The 14,365-nt window shown below is 41.2% G+C and overlaps 1 protein-coding gene and 1 pseudogene across 1 annotated transcript in view; both read left to right on the forward strand.

Moving 5' to 3' along the window:
* The window catches only part of Fgf2 (fibroblast growth factor 2), an 84,975-nt gene that overhangs the window by 34,263 nt on the left and 36,347 nt on the right, over window positions 1–14,365 (forward strand). The window lies entirely within an intron of this gene.
* Window positions 10,808–11,335, forward strand: LOC105944671 (annotated as a pseudogene).

Consider the following 14,365-nt stretch of genomic DNA (forward strand, 5'->3'; position numbering starts at 1 on the left):
GTGTGTGATAGGGAGACATGGAGTCAGCTTCTCTTGCCTGGTTTCTCTTTCCCTTGGGATGAGACATATGGGTTAGTTTTGCTTCTTCAGGATTTCTAACAACAAAATTGCACCAGAAGAAAGGACATTGTTATATTAAACAACTATGAATTCCCCATGGGACCACAGTCATCCCCTTCCTTCCTTCCTTCCTTCCTTCCTTCCTTCCTTCCTTCCTTCCTTCCTTCCTTCCTTCCTTCCTTCCTTCCTTCCTTCCTTTCTTTCTTATATAGTAGGGTCTTGCTCTAGCCCAGGCTGACCTGGAATTCTCTGTGTAGTGTCAAGCTGGCTGTGAACTTACTGTGATCCTCCTACTTGTGTCTCCCAAGTACTGGGACTAAAGGCGTGTGCCACCACACCCAGCCCTTGGCTGCATTTCTGATGGAAGTGTTAGTATCATAGCAAAGGCAACATTCTGAAGGACTTGAGCACCTATTTTCTTACATCTTCAGGAAACTTTCCAAGCTCACATTTGCCTCTGCCCTATTATAAAGAATGGAACATTCCTGATATGGTTGTGCATGCCTATTATCCCAGTAGTTGGGAGGCATAATTAGGAGGATTGTTGTGAGTTCATGGCCAGCCTGGAACTACAAAGTGAGTACCAGATCAACCTGGGTTAGAGTGTGACCCTTACTCAAAAACAAACAAATAAACAAACAACAAAAAAATGGAAAAATCTATGCAAGGGAATTGCATATGGGGGGAGAATTGTCCTTTTTCATTCCTTCCCCTACCTCAAAGCTCCATGCAGAAGATTGCTTGGGTTCTGACCTGACTGTACTCTGGTATAGTTTTCTTTCTGATATAGGACTTTTGAGATGTCATCAAGAGCCATGGAGCCGTATCTTGGCTCTTGGGTAGACAGTGACTCATGAGCTGTGGTACCAGATACTCAGTGGTCACACGGAGCTTCCAATGAGTCAGTGGTCTTTTTGAGTTTTTGTCAACAAATGAAACTCATAGACCATAGGAGGGTGAATATAGAATTGTGGAGATGTTTGTTAGAGCTTGGTAATAGGGAAGAACTCCTGTGGGATAGGAGGGAGTTCCAGGGAGGAGGACTTAGGGGACTTTGGTTAGTGTTTTTTATGGAAAGGGGAATTCCTCTAAGAGAGAAAGATAGGTTTCTGTAAAAGAGGTCAACATTTCCAGAAATCTTAGGTAAGAGTCAGGGTTTTTGTAAAATGGGGAAATAGTCCCAGGAATATCTTAGGTTCACCCAGAAAGGATATAACCTGAATGTAGAAATCTTTCATGGAGAGTGTAACTTTCTAGGGAAGAGGAAGATAAGGAAAAGGTCCAGGTTCTCCTTGTAGACTTAATAATATTTCCTGCTTTTAGACAAGGAAAAAGCTATTATTTTATTTGTTCATTGCTCATAACCATATGCATGTTCCTGTCTCTGTCCCCCATCTGGCCAACTATGTAACATAATTCTTTTTAAAACCATATTGTGAGGGACTGAGGAGATGGCTCAAGTAGTAAAAGTGCTTGTTGTGCAAGTGTGAAATCTGAGTTCAGGTCCACAAAACCCAAATAAAGCTTGATGCACAAGCATCTCTAATCCTACTGTGAGGCAGAGACAGGAGAATCTCCAGAAGCTCACTAGCTGGCCTGGTGAACACAGTGGTGGCCAAGAGACCTTGCCTCAAAACAAGGTGAAAGGATAGAGCCAACAACAGAGGTTGTCCTCTGACCTCCACACGTGTGCTGTGGCACGCACATACCTGAACTTACACACATGAACACACATAGTAAGATAAAAATGATTTCTAACTGACACATAATTATACATATTTATGGGACCCATCAATCCACACCCTCACTATTTAATGTACAGCAGGAAGTGCAGTAACCCCTGAGTTGATTCTTTAAATGAATTCCCTCCAGTGCATTTCTTTCCAAAAACCTGAAGTATCTTTATAGTTCTGATGAGCAACCCAGGTCCTCATTTGTCTTACTCTATTCCATTTGTAGAATTCTATTTCCTAGTATGATCAGTCATCCATTCTCTAGTGAGGAGAGAAGTTACCCAGTAAGAAAGTGTGAGAACATTTCTATTATAAATGTGGCAGAACACAGATAATGTAGAGAACTCTGAAAACTGAAGATGGTATGTGGACAGGAAGGGGTTTTTGTTGTTTCTCTTGTACTCTTGGGAATTAAGGAGGATGAAAAAGGATATCAAAGGTGATATCCCTTGAGGGGCACTGCTTAATGCTTGCACCATCTCTGTCCTGCTATAGGCCTCCTTACATGAGCCCAGTTCTATAATTAGCATTACTTAGAGGCTGCCAGGTGTGTTCTGCTGCTGTGCTCCATCAAAGCTGGGTGAAGAATAAACCAATTAAATTCATACTCATTTAAAGCAAAAATGAACACCATTGTGAGGTCCAATAAGAGGGAAAATGTCTTTGTCTGTGGAATAGTTTTCATATAGTGTCATGAATTATCTTCCCCACTGCATATTCCGTGCCGGTGTTTTGATTGCTGAGACTGGGGCTGGGACAAAGAAAGCTTAGCTAGTTACATTGCACAGTAGGAGTGCCTTTTCTGTTTCTACTAAGCATTTAAAATGTGCTAGGAAAACAAGAAAGGAAGGTCAGAGAGTTTTCAGGTATACAAGACTTTTGGATCAGATGAGACTTTCAATTTTCCTTTTTTTTTTTTTTTTTTAAGGTAGGGTCTTGCTGACCAGGAAGATCTGGAATTCACTATGTAGTCTCAGGCTGGCCTCAAACTCACAGCAATCTTCCTACCTTGGCCTCCCCAGTGCAAGGATTAAAGGTGTGCATGACCACACCCAGGAGACAGGGAGAGAGAATGGGCACACCAGGGCCCCTAGCCAAACTAACTCCAGATGCATATGACACTTTGTACATCTGGCTTTACTTATGTACTGGGGAATTGAACTAAGGTCGTTAGGCTCTACTGGCAAGCACCTTAACCACTGAGCAATCTCTCCAGCCCACAACTTTCAATATAGGACATTGTAAGAATAGCATTCTGTTCTGGTAAGGAAACACTATTTTTTGTGGTAAACCTACAAAGATGGTACTGGAAAGTTTAACAAGCATATCTAGTTAACCACTGATACTGTTTCAATAGCTATTCTGTCCCATTCCAAAGACACAGCATATCTGTGAATATCAGTGATGGCATTCACTCTCAGTAATGACACTGTGAGGAGATGGTGAATGTTTTAAAGAAATTAGCTTTGCAGCAGTCTGCCCAGCTACTAACTGCCATTGTGTTGTGTTCTAAGGGTAGAACTGTGATTCTCTGATTCCTCTCACTGAGAGGTCTGCTGAACATGGACCCTGTTTCTTCCTGGAGACTTTGTGGCAAAGGAGCTGTTCCCAGCTTCCTACAGAATCTACCCAGCATTTGGCCAACAGGGGATGTAGGGAAGTTTGCCCTGTGAGGGCCTCAGAAGTTTTGGAGATGGACCTCGGGCTCTTGGCTAGAAGTGTGGTTTTCCAGATTGGAGGTCCTCATGGGGCTCCAACAGTGGTTGAGACGTGCTGCCTGGGCCATTTTCATGAGAGTTAAATAAAACTCTTTTGTCTCCATCTGCTTTGAGAGGTGTTTTCCTAATGATTTTCCCAGTTGGATAGAAAGGCTGTGTGAGAGAGAATAGTTAAATGGCTGGAACACCCTAGCCACTTCCCGCCCTCTTTGGACTGCTTGCCTCCCTGGTACACACACAGCCCTGTTTGCTATTCTGAAGCAGGCTGGAATTGTGTGATTCCGGTAGATGAATGTGAACTCTTCAATCCAGAAAGAAGGGCCAAGAACCCAGACTGGCTAACTGGTGCTCACCCCAGGGGAGGTCTGTGGCCAGCCAAGTCAGTTGCATTATCTCCATGGGGCCTTACTTAGTGATGAGAGAAGCCTCAAACTTCATGGTGGACTCCTCCAAGGGCCATTCAGAAAGGAAGAAAATGCTGCCAGGAACAGGCTGGAGTTGGGAAGCTCTCCATCTCTTGAGTACATTGGATCAGTTGCAAAAATACTTGCTTGAGGCAGCTTATATTTTTGGCTAATGTCTTTCTGAGCTACTTATGACTTCAGGGTATTGTAGCTAGGTGAGTGGTTTTTGACACAGGGATTTAAAGTTGGTGACCCCTGCAGAGCACAGTTTCCCAACCCCCCACCCCACAGGGACTGACTGAGGCCTTTATGACCCCACAGTGAATACCATAACCCCACTGAGGAGGGCCTCCAGGGTAATAGGAGCAGAGGTGAGGGGATAAAGGAGCATAATACACACACACACACATACTGTAAAATTAGTGGCCCCCAAGCTAAGTGTCAATAACAGACACTCTCTCTCTCTCTCTCTCTCTCTCTGTCTATGTGTGTGTGGGGGGTGGGGGGAAGGCGTGCAACCATGCATGTGTGTGTCCGTGCATGCGTGCATGTGTGTATCTAAGCAGGGGCTGCCTGTCAGCTACTCATCTGCTGCCAGCATCCTGGTTTGTTTCCTTGTCAGTGGATCAGACAGTGTCAAGCCTGTTGTGACAAGCCTCTTCTGATTGTATGCACTTAAGTAAGGTTCTTTATGTCTCCTCATAAATTGATCATCCACCTTTTTTTTTTAATTTTTTTTTTTTTTTGAGAGCGACAGACACAGAGAGAAAGACAGATAGAGGGAGAGAGAGAGAATGGGCGCGCCAGGGCTTCCAGCCTCTGCAAACGAACTCCAGACGCGTGCACCCCCTTGTGCATCTGGCTAACGTGGGACCTGGGGAACCGAGCCTCGAACCGGGGTCCTTAGGCTTCACAGGTGAGCGCTTAACTGCTAAGCCATCTCTACAGCCCTCATCCACCTTTTTAATGTTCCATTGCCTAGATGTTTCACAGTTTATTCTGTGATTAATCTAAATATCTTGGTTGTGTCCAAATTGTGGTGATCATGAGTAAAATTGTAATAAATATCCCGACCTATGCTAAGTTTAGTGGGAACATATTTTCAAGTCCTTTGGGGGTAACTGCCTAGTTTTTTTTTTTTTTTTTTTACAAGTATTGTATTGTTAGTGTTCCTTGAATGTTAAACTTAATTCAGTCTTAGACAAATCAAGGGGATTGAAAAGGAATCTTTATGAACTGGTTTATAGGGCTGGAGAGATGGTATAGTGGTTAAGGTGTTTGCCTACAAAGCCAAAGGACCCAAGTTCAATTCCCCAGTACTCATATAAGGCAGATGCACAAGTTGGCGTGTGTATCTAGAGTTTGTTTGCTAGACGCCCTGGAGTGCCCATTCTCTCTCTCTCTTTCTCTCTCCCTCTCTGCCTCTTTATTGCTCTTTCTCTCAAATAAATAAATAAAATATTTAAAAAAAGAATTTATACCATTAGGTTTATGCCATCAAACTGACCTTTAGAAATACAAGTATTTGTTTTTAGTGAAAACATTCTCAGTTTGTGGTGATTGCCAAGCTGACTTACTTCCAACAGCTTATTGCTGTCAGGATACCCAGGATAGCAACTTTCTTTTTTCTTTTTTTTCATTTTGTTTTCCAAAGTAGAGTCTCACACTAGGTCAGGCTGACCTGGAATTATCTATGTAGTCTCAGGGTGGCCTCCAACTCATGGTGATCCTCCTACCTCTGCCTCCCGAGTGCTGGGATTAAAGGTGTGCGCCACCATGCCCGGCTAGGATACCAACTTTCCCAAGGCCTCCAGTTGCTCATCTCCTTAAACAATAGAGTAGCATGTCTGGAGCCCACTTCTACCTCAAGCTTTGTAAGGTCTCTGCAGAAAGACAAATTTTCCTAAGTAGTGCACACATCGGCACCAGTGTTTCTTGTTGACTCAGGAATCATTTTAAGAATACTACATAACGGGGAGGCAATATGATGGAGAATGGAATTTCAAATGGGAAAGTGTGGGGGTGGGGAGGGAGGGAATTACCATGGGATATATTTTATAATCATGGAAAATGTTAATAAAAAATTTTAATTAAAAAAACTAAAAACTGAAAATAAAAAATAATAAAAAAAAGAATACTACAAATGGGCAGAATCTGATGTGTTGGGGTCACCAGGGACCTTGAAATTGGTTTACTATAAAAATATTTGTAAAAATCTGTAAATGGATAAGTAAACTGGCATAGTGACATAAAGAGAGGCTCCTTAACTAATTAAAAGATTAATATATATTGGGGTGACATATCTAAATATGTAAATAGGTATGCATATTTATGTAAATTACTGTTTGTTGATCAGGCGCTATGCAAGGCAGACACTGTAGTCAATCCTGAAAACTACTGTGCCCCGCATGTCATTTTGCGTGATGTTTCAACTTAATATTTGCATAAATACCCTTTAAACAGCACTGTAAAATATACTTTACATATTTAAAACTGTGGAGACATTCAGCTCTCTGAACTGATCTAACACTTTGTGGACTTGTTAAAAAACTGCACTCCATTGCCACCTCTGCAGAGCAGAGCCTTCTGATACCTAAACAGAACCTAGCTCAGGTTTTTTAGCCAACAGTAACTATAGGATGAAGAAATCTGAAGTCATTGGAGGCTAACGTCTGTTCTGTGGGCTGCTGTGACTCTGAGCTTTTAGTTTCTTCCATTCTCTATTGTACAAAGAAACTGAAGTTACAGGAAAAACAATATCTAAAACAACCTTCCTCATATTACTTAGTTTTGTTAAAATAATTTTGTAGTGTATTCTAAATACTTCTGCCTATCTTGAAGAGTGAAACTTCCTAAGGAATAAACAAGTTGAATAGAAAAAATAGTGATCGATAATAGGCATTTTAGCGGACTTTTTAATGTTTTCTGCTGTGAAACATTTGAAGATTTATTGATTTTTTAAAAAACTTTTTATTTACCCACTACACTCACACACGCACACTCACACTTTTTTTTTTAACTTTTTATTAACATTTTCCATGACTACAAAATATATCCCATGGTAATTCCCTCCCTCCCCACCCCCACACTTTCCCATTTGAAATTCCATTCTCCATCATATTACCTCCCCATTACAATCATTGTAATTACATATATGCAATATCAATCTATTAAGTATCCTCCTCCCTTCCTTTCTCTTCCATTTATGTCTCCTTTTCAACTTACTGGCCTCTGCTACTAAGTATTTTCATTCTCACACAGAAGCCCAATCATCTGTAGCTAGGATCCACATATGAGGGAGAATATGTAGCGCTTGGCATTCTGGGCCTGGGTTACCTCACTTAGTATAATCCTTTCCAGGTCCATCCATTTTTCTGCAAATTTCATAACTTCATTTTTCTTTACCGCTGAGTAGAACTCCATTGTATAAATGTGCCACATCTTCATTATCCACTCATCAGTTGAGGGACATCTAGGCTGGTTCCATTTCCCGGCTATTATATATTGAGCAGCAATAAACATGGTTGAGCACATAATTCTAAGGAAATGAGATGAGTCCTTTGGATAAATGCCTAGGAGTGCTATAGCTGGGTCATATGGTGGACCAATCTTTTGCTGTTTTAGGAACCTCCACACTGTTTTCCACAATGGCTGGACCAGATTGCATTCCCACCAGCAGTGTAGAAGGGTTCCTTTTTTTCCACATCCCCGCCAACATTTATGATCATTTGTTTTCATGATGGTGGCCAATCTGACAGGAGTGAGATGGAATCTCAATGTAGTTTTAATCTGCATTTCCCTGATGACTAGTGACGTAGAACATTTTTTTAGATGCGTATATGCCATTCGTATTTCTTCCTTTGAGAATGCTCTATTTAGCTCCATAGCCCATTTTTTGATTGGCTTGTTTGATTCCTTATTATTAACTTTTTGAGTTCTTTGTATATCCTAGATATTAACCCTCTATCAGATATATAGCTGGTGAAGATTTTTTTCCCATTCTGTAGGTTGCCTCTTTGCTTTTTTCACTGTGTCCTTTGCAGTGCAAAATCTTTGTAATTTCATGAGGTCCCAGTGATTAATCTGTGGTTTTATTGCCTGAGCAATTGGTGTTGTATTCAGAAAGTCTTTGCCAAGACCAATATGTTGAAGGGTTTCCCCTACTTTTTCCTCTAGCAGTTTCAGAGTTTCAGGTCTGATGTTAAGGTCTTTAATCCATTTGGACTTAATTCTTGTGCATGGCAAGAGAGAAGAATCTATTTTCATCCTTCTGCAGATATATATCCAGTTTTCCCAACACCATTTGCTGAAGAGGCTGTCTTTTCACCAATGAGTATTTTTGGCATTTTTATTGAATATCAGGTGGCTATAGCTACTTGGGCTTACATCTGGGTCCTCTATTCTGTTCCACTGATCTACATGTCTGTTTTTGTGCCAGTACCATGCTGTTTTTGTTACTATGGCTCTGTAGTATAGGTTAAAATCAGGTATGGGGATACCACCAGCTTCATTTTTGTTGCTCAGTATTATTTTAGATATTCGAGGTTTTTTGTGATTCCAAATGGATTTTTGGATTGTTGTTTTCTATTTCCATGAAGAAAGCCTTTGGAATTTTGATAGGGATTGCATTAAATGTGTAGATTGCTTTAGGTAAGATTGCCATTTTCACAATATTGATTCTTCCAATCCAGGAACAAGGGTTGTTTCTCCACTTTCTAGTGTCTTCTGCAATTCCTCGCTTGAGTGTTTTAAAGTTCTCATTGTAGAGATTCTTTACTTCCTTCATTAGGTTTATTCCAAGGTACTTTATTTTTTTTTGATGCAACTGTGAATGGGAGTGATTCTCTGATTTCACCCTCTGTGTGTTTGTTGTTAGCATATATGAAGGCTACTGATTTCTGTGTATTTATTTTGTATCCTGCTACATTGCTGTAGGTTTTGATCAGCTCTAATAGTTTGCTAGTAGAGTCTTTAGGGTCCTTTATGTATAGAATCATGTCATCTGCAAATAATGATAATTTGATCTCTTCCTTTCCAATTTGTATCCCTTTTATGTGTGTCTCTTGCCTTATTGCTATGGCTAAGACTTCCAAAACTATATTAAATAAAAGTGGGGACAGTGGACACCCTTGTCTTGTTCCTGATTTTAGTGGGAAAGCTTCCAGTTTTTCCCCGTTTAGTAATATGTTGGCTGTATGCTTGTCATAAATAGCCTTTATTATATTGAGATATGTTCCTTCCTTCCCAGTCTCTGTAGGACTTTTATCATGAAGGGATGTTGGATTTTGTCAAATGCTTTCTCTGCATCCAATGAGATGATCATGTGATTTTTGTCCTTCAACCCGTTTATGTAATGTATTACATTTATAGATTTGCGTATGTTGAACCATCCCTGCATCTCTGGGATAAAGCCTACTTGGTCAGGGTGAATGATCTTTTTGATATACTCTTGTGCATCTGGCTAACGTGGGACCTGGGGAACCGAGTCTCGAACCGGGGTCCTTAGGCTTTACAGGCAAGTGCTCAACTGCTAAGCCATCTCTCCAGCCCATTGTTGAGAATTTTTGCATCTATGTTCATAAGGGAGATTGGTCTGTATTTTTCTTTTTTTGTTCTATTTTTTCCTTGTTTTTGGTATCAGGGTGATGCTGGCCTCATAGAAGGAGTTTGGTAGACTTCCTTCTTTTTCTATTTCCTGGAAAAGCTTAAGAAGCAATGGTGTTAGCTCTTCCTTAAAAGTCTGGTAAAATTCAGCAGTGAATCCATCTGTGCCTGGCCTTTTTTTATTTGGGAGATTATTGATAACTGTTTGGATTTCCATGTTTGTTGTAGGTCTATGTAAGTGATTAATCTCATTCTAATTTAATTTAGGTAGGTCATATGAATCATGGAAATCATCCATTTCTTTCAGATTTTCATACTTTGTGGAGTATATGCTTTTTAGTATGTCCCTATGATGTTTTGAATTTCTCTGGCATCTGTTGTGATGTTCCCTTGTTCATCTCTGATTTTATTAATTTGTGTCTCTTCTCTCTTTCTTTTGGTCAGATTTGCTAAGGGTTTATCAATCTTGTTTATCCTTTCAAAGAACCAACTCTGTTTCATTAATTCTTTGGATTGTTCTTTTTGTTTCTATTTCATTAATTTCTGCCCTAATCTTTATTATTTCTTCCCATCTACTGATTTTTGGCTTGCTTGACTTGTTCTTCTTTTTCCAAGGCTTTAAGGCGAAGCATTAGGTCGTTTACTTGTGACCTTTCTAATTTCTTAATATAGGCACTTTAGGCTATAAATTTACCTCTTAGAACTGCCTTCATTGTGTCCCAGAGATTTTGATATGGGGCTGCTATTACCGGTGTTGGAGCCACTGATGTTGCTGCCGAACTGTGCTCCTGCCTGGGTCCCGCTGCCAGCTCAAGTTGGTGTGGCTGGGTCCTGGGACCGCTGCTCTCTTTGCCGGAACTGGCTCAGACACTTGGGGAGGGGAGGGAGCTGCAGCTGCTCTGGTTCTCTCCCTGCTCCACGCACTCTTCTACCTCGTGGTCTGCTCCTTCGTTGCTCACTGCCGCTCTCCCTTCACGTCTCCTGAGTTGCGGAGAGTGCGCTGCTTTTCCTACAGCTGAAGCCGAGCCTGGCGGCTTTCTGGTGCACCACCACCACGGCGGTTGGCCGAGCTGATGGAGCCGCTTTGCTGGCCTGTGTGGGTTCTGGATGCTCTGGATCTCTTCTACTTCTCCGCTGCCACTTCAACCTCCTACACACCTCACTTTTTAGTAAAAGTGTATATTTTGCTGAGTTTCTTTGGTCTTTTTCCCCCCTAGGCTGCTTTGGCGTGGTACCTATGCTGCCATCTTAACCGAAAGTCCCTTGCTCACACTTTTTATTTGCCATAATGAACCGTCCAGCCCCTGTGGGGATCTCTTATGAGAACATGCATTTTCTGATAACTCACAACCCTACCAATGCTACTCTCAACAAGTTCACAGAGGAACTTAAGAAGTATGGAGTGACAACTGTGGTTCGAGTTTGTGATGCTACTTATGATAAAGCTCCAGTTGAAAAGGAAGGAATCCACGTTCTAGCTTGGCCATTTGGTGATGGAGCTCCACCCCCTAATCAGATTGTAGATGATTGGCTGAACCTGTTAAAATCCAAATTTTGTGAAGATCCTGGTTGCTGTGTTGCAGTGCATTGTGTTGCTGGCTTAGTAAGGGCTCCTGTGCTGGTTGTGCTTGCTTTGATTGAATGCGGAATGAAGTAGGAAGATGTAGTTCATTTTATAAGACCAAAAAGAAGGGGAGCATTCAATTCCAAACAGCTGCTTTACTTGGAGAAATACCGACCTAAGATGTGATTACGCTTCAGAGATACCAATGGGCATTGCTGCATTCAGTGGAACTATAAAGGAAGGCTTACTTGATTGTGGCATTTAGAGGGAACTCTTGGTACCTGGAAATGTGAATCTGAAATCTTACCTGTGTCATCAAAGTAGTGATGGATTCAGTACTCCTCAACTCCTAATGATTGGGGAAAAAGCTTATGATAAATCCCTCTAAAACATGAATAAAATCTTTAAGAAAAGGAAAAAGATTAAAAATTAAATATATATATATATATAGATTCTGAGCCAGGTGTGAAAAAAGAAAAAATAATAATTTTGTAGGTGTGCATGTGTGTGTTTATTCATGCATTCATGTGTGTGAGTGTAGGGTCACAAGTGTTATGGTGTGCTCTAATGAGGGTCAGAAGTGTTGGTCCCTCACTCTTTGTGACAAGAATTCTTTGTTGCTGCATATACCAGGCTATCTGTGCTGTGAGCTTCCTGCCTTTCTGCCTTCTAACACACCACACCATAGGAGCACTGGGATTATAAATACTCCACAGTGTCCAGTTTTACATGGTTCTGGGGACATGAACTCAAGCTCTCACACTTAAGCAGCAAGTGCTGAGACATATTCCCAGCCCTAATTTTGTAGATCTTAATACATAGACTTATGTTATTTTGTTAGACTGGAAGTTGAGATTTTAAACTAGTTGGTTAACTTTTTTATATTGCTTGAAATTTTGCAAGAGTTAAAGACTCATCAAGCCAGGCGTGGTGGCGCATGCCTTTAATCCCAGCACTCAGGAGGCAGAGGTAGGAGGGCTGCCATGAGTTTGAGGCCACCCTGAGACTCCATAGTGAATTCCAGGTCAGCCTGGGGTAGAGTGAGACCCTACATTGGAAAAAAAAAAAAAAAGTTAAAGACTCATTCAGATGTGGTGGTAAGAAATAATGCAGACATAAAAATAATTTTTACAGAGTTTTAAAATGGGCTGGAGAGAAGGCTTAGTGGTTAAGGCACTTGCTTGCAAAGCCAAAGGACCCAGTCTTGATTCCCTAACATCCATGTAAGGTGGTGCATGTGTCTGGAGTCTCTGACACACCATCCTCTTTCTCTCTATCTGCCACCCCCCCTCTCAAATAAATAAATAAAAATAATTATTAAAAGTTTTAAAAAAGAAATAATACAGACACATTTCATCTATCCTTTATCTAATTCCTCCCATTCTAACACCTTGCAGAACTTGTAACATCTCATTTCCACAGTAACAACATTGACAACATGAAGACAGAACATCCCCACCATCATAAGACACTTTTGCTGAAGAAACCACATACTTTGGTTACAGGACACTGTAACCCAAACACACAGGGACTGAGCTGGAAATGTCCCCTCTTCTTATTTGCTGTCAGTGTTAGAAAGTTCTATGCAGGTTGTTGGGATGGAAAAGTGTTCAACAGTCTTTTTTTTTTTTTTATGAGCAAGAGAGAATTGGCATGACAGGGGCCCCAGCCACTATAGTTGAACTCCAGATGCATGCTCATGTATTACCTTGCATGCTTGTGTCACCTTGTGCGCCTGGCTTATGTGAGATCTAGAGAGTTGAACATGGGTCCTCAGGCTTCACAGGCAAACACCTTATCTGCTAAGTCATCTCTCCAGCCCTCCTCAACCATCCCAACTAGCAATGGACCTTTCAAGCTACACAGGGGCCAGTCAAGGAAGATGTGCCCACTAGTGCAATAGGGGCATGACTCTTACAGGGTAACCAACTGCTCTTTGATTGGCCCATTTACAGGAAGAAATTCATGCCTGCTACTGAAAAACTAATCAAAAGCCTGTGGCTATGCACATACCTTTAATCCCAGCACCCGAGAGACAGAGGTAGGAGGATTGCCATGAGTTCAAGGCCACTGTGAGACTATATGATGAATTCCAGGTCAGCCTGTGATAGAGCAAGACACTACCTTAAAAAAAGAAAAGAAAGAAAGAAAGAAAGGAAAAGGGGTGAAGAAAAGCCAGTGGCTGGAGAGATCATAAGCCCTGGGGAGGGGAAAGCTACTACTGCTGTTCAACTAAATAGATATGTTGTTCCCATCAAATTGCCCTCTAAATATGTTTATGGTTATAGACTAGTGCTGCTCTCACTTTTGGTTAGAGAAGCTTTTTTCTGCAGATGATGGTAACAACTGGGGGGGCTCAAAAGTTACCAGAGTGCTGAGCAGAAGTAACAGTTGAGTGCTCAGCACTAACTGAGACATTTCTATCATACTCTAAGGCTCAGGGAACACTGTGGAAGAGGTAGTGGGAAGAATGTTAGGGCCAAAGGATGAGGGGGGCTGGCCTAAAGGAATGCTATTTCTGGACACAAAGAGTGACTAGTTATAAAGAAGGTGTTCAGGGATGGGAGAGATTTGCTCAGCAGCTTAAAGGCACTTGCTTGAAAAACCTGGTAGCCTGGGTTTGATGTCCTAGTACCCACATAAAGCCAGATGTAAAGTAGCACATGTGTCTGGAGTTTCTTTATAGTGGCAGGAGGCCCTAATATGCTCATACCCACTCTCTTTCTATCTCTACCTCAAATAAATAATTGAAAATAAAAAAATAAAAATACTTTAAAAGGTGTTCAGAGGAGTAGGGGAGGGAAACGCTAGAAAGTAATGGGAAGAGGGCTGGAAAGATGGCTTAGTGTTTAAGGTACTTCCCTGCAAAGCCAAAGGACCCAGGTTCAATTCCCCAGGACCCAAATAAGCCAGATGCACAAGGTGGCACATGCATCTGGAGTTCATTTGCAGTGTCTGGATGCCCTGGCATACCCATCCTTTAAAAAAAAAAAAAAAGAAAGAAAGAAAGAAAAAAAGGAACGTGAAGAATTTATAATCAAAATACATTATGTACATTATAAAAACTGTCAATAAGAGAAGTTGAAATAAAGAAGCTTGCCACCATCAGAAGATTTTCCAGCTTGCCCTTTTGTAGCTATATTCACTCAGAATTCCATGTCTGGCATCCACTAGTCTGTTTTCTATTTCTTTAGTTTCATGCACAACTTATTTTTAGAAATATTTTAGGAACTTTTCCCCAACATTTGGCCTCTGGGTAAAAAGACCCTAGAACAAGTATAA

This window comes from Jaculus jaculus, chromosome 12 (assembly GCF_020740685.1).
Source record: "Jaculus jaculus isolate mJacJac1 chromosome 12, mJacJac1.mat.Y.cur, whole genome shotgun sequence".
Taxonomy (NCBI): Eukaryota; Metazoa; Chordata; class Mammalia; order Rodentia; family Dipodidae; genus Jaculus; species Jaculus jaculus.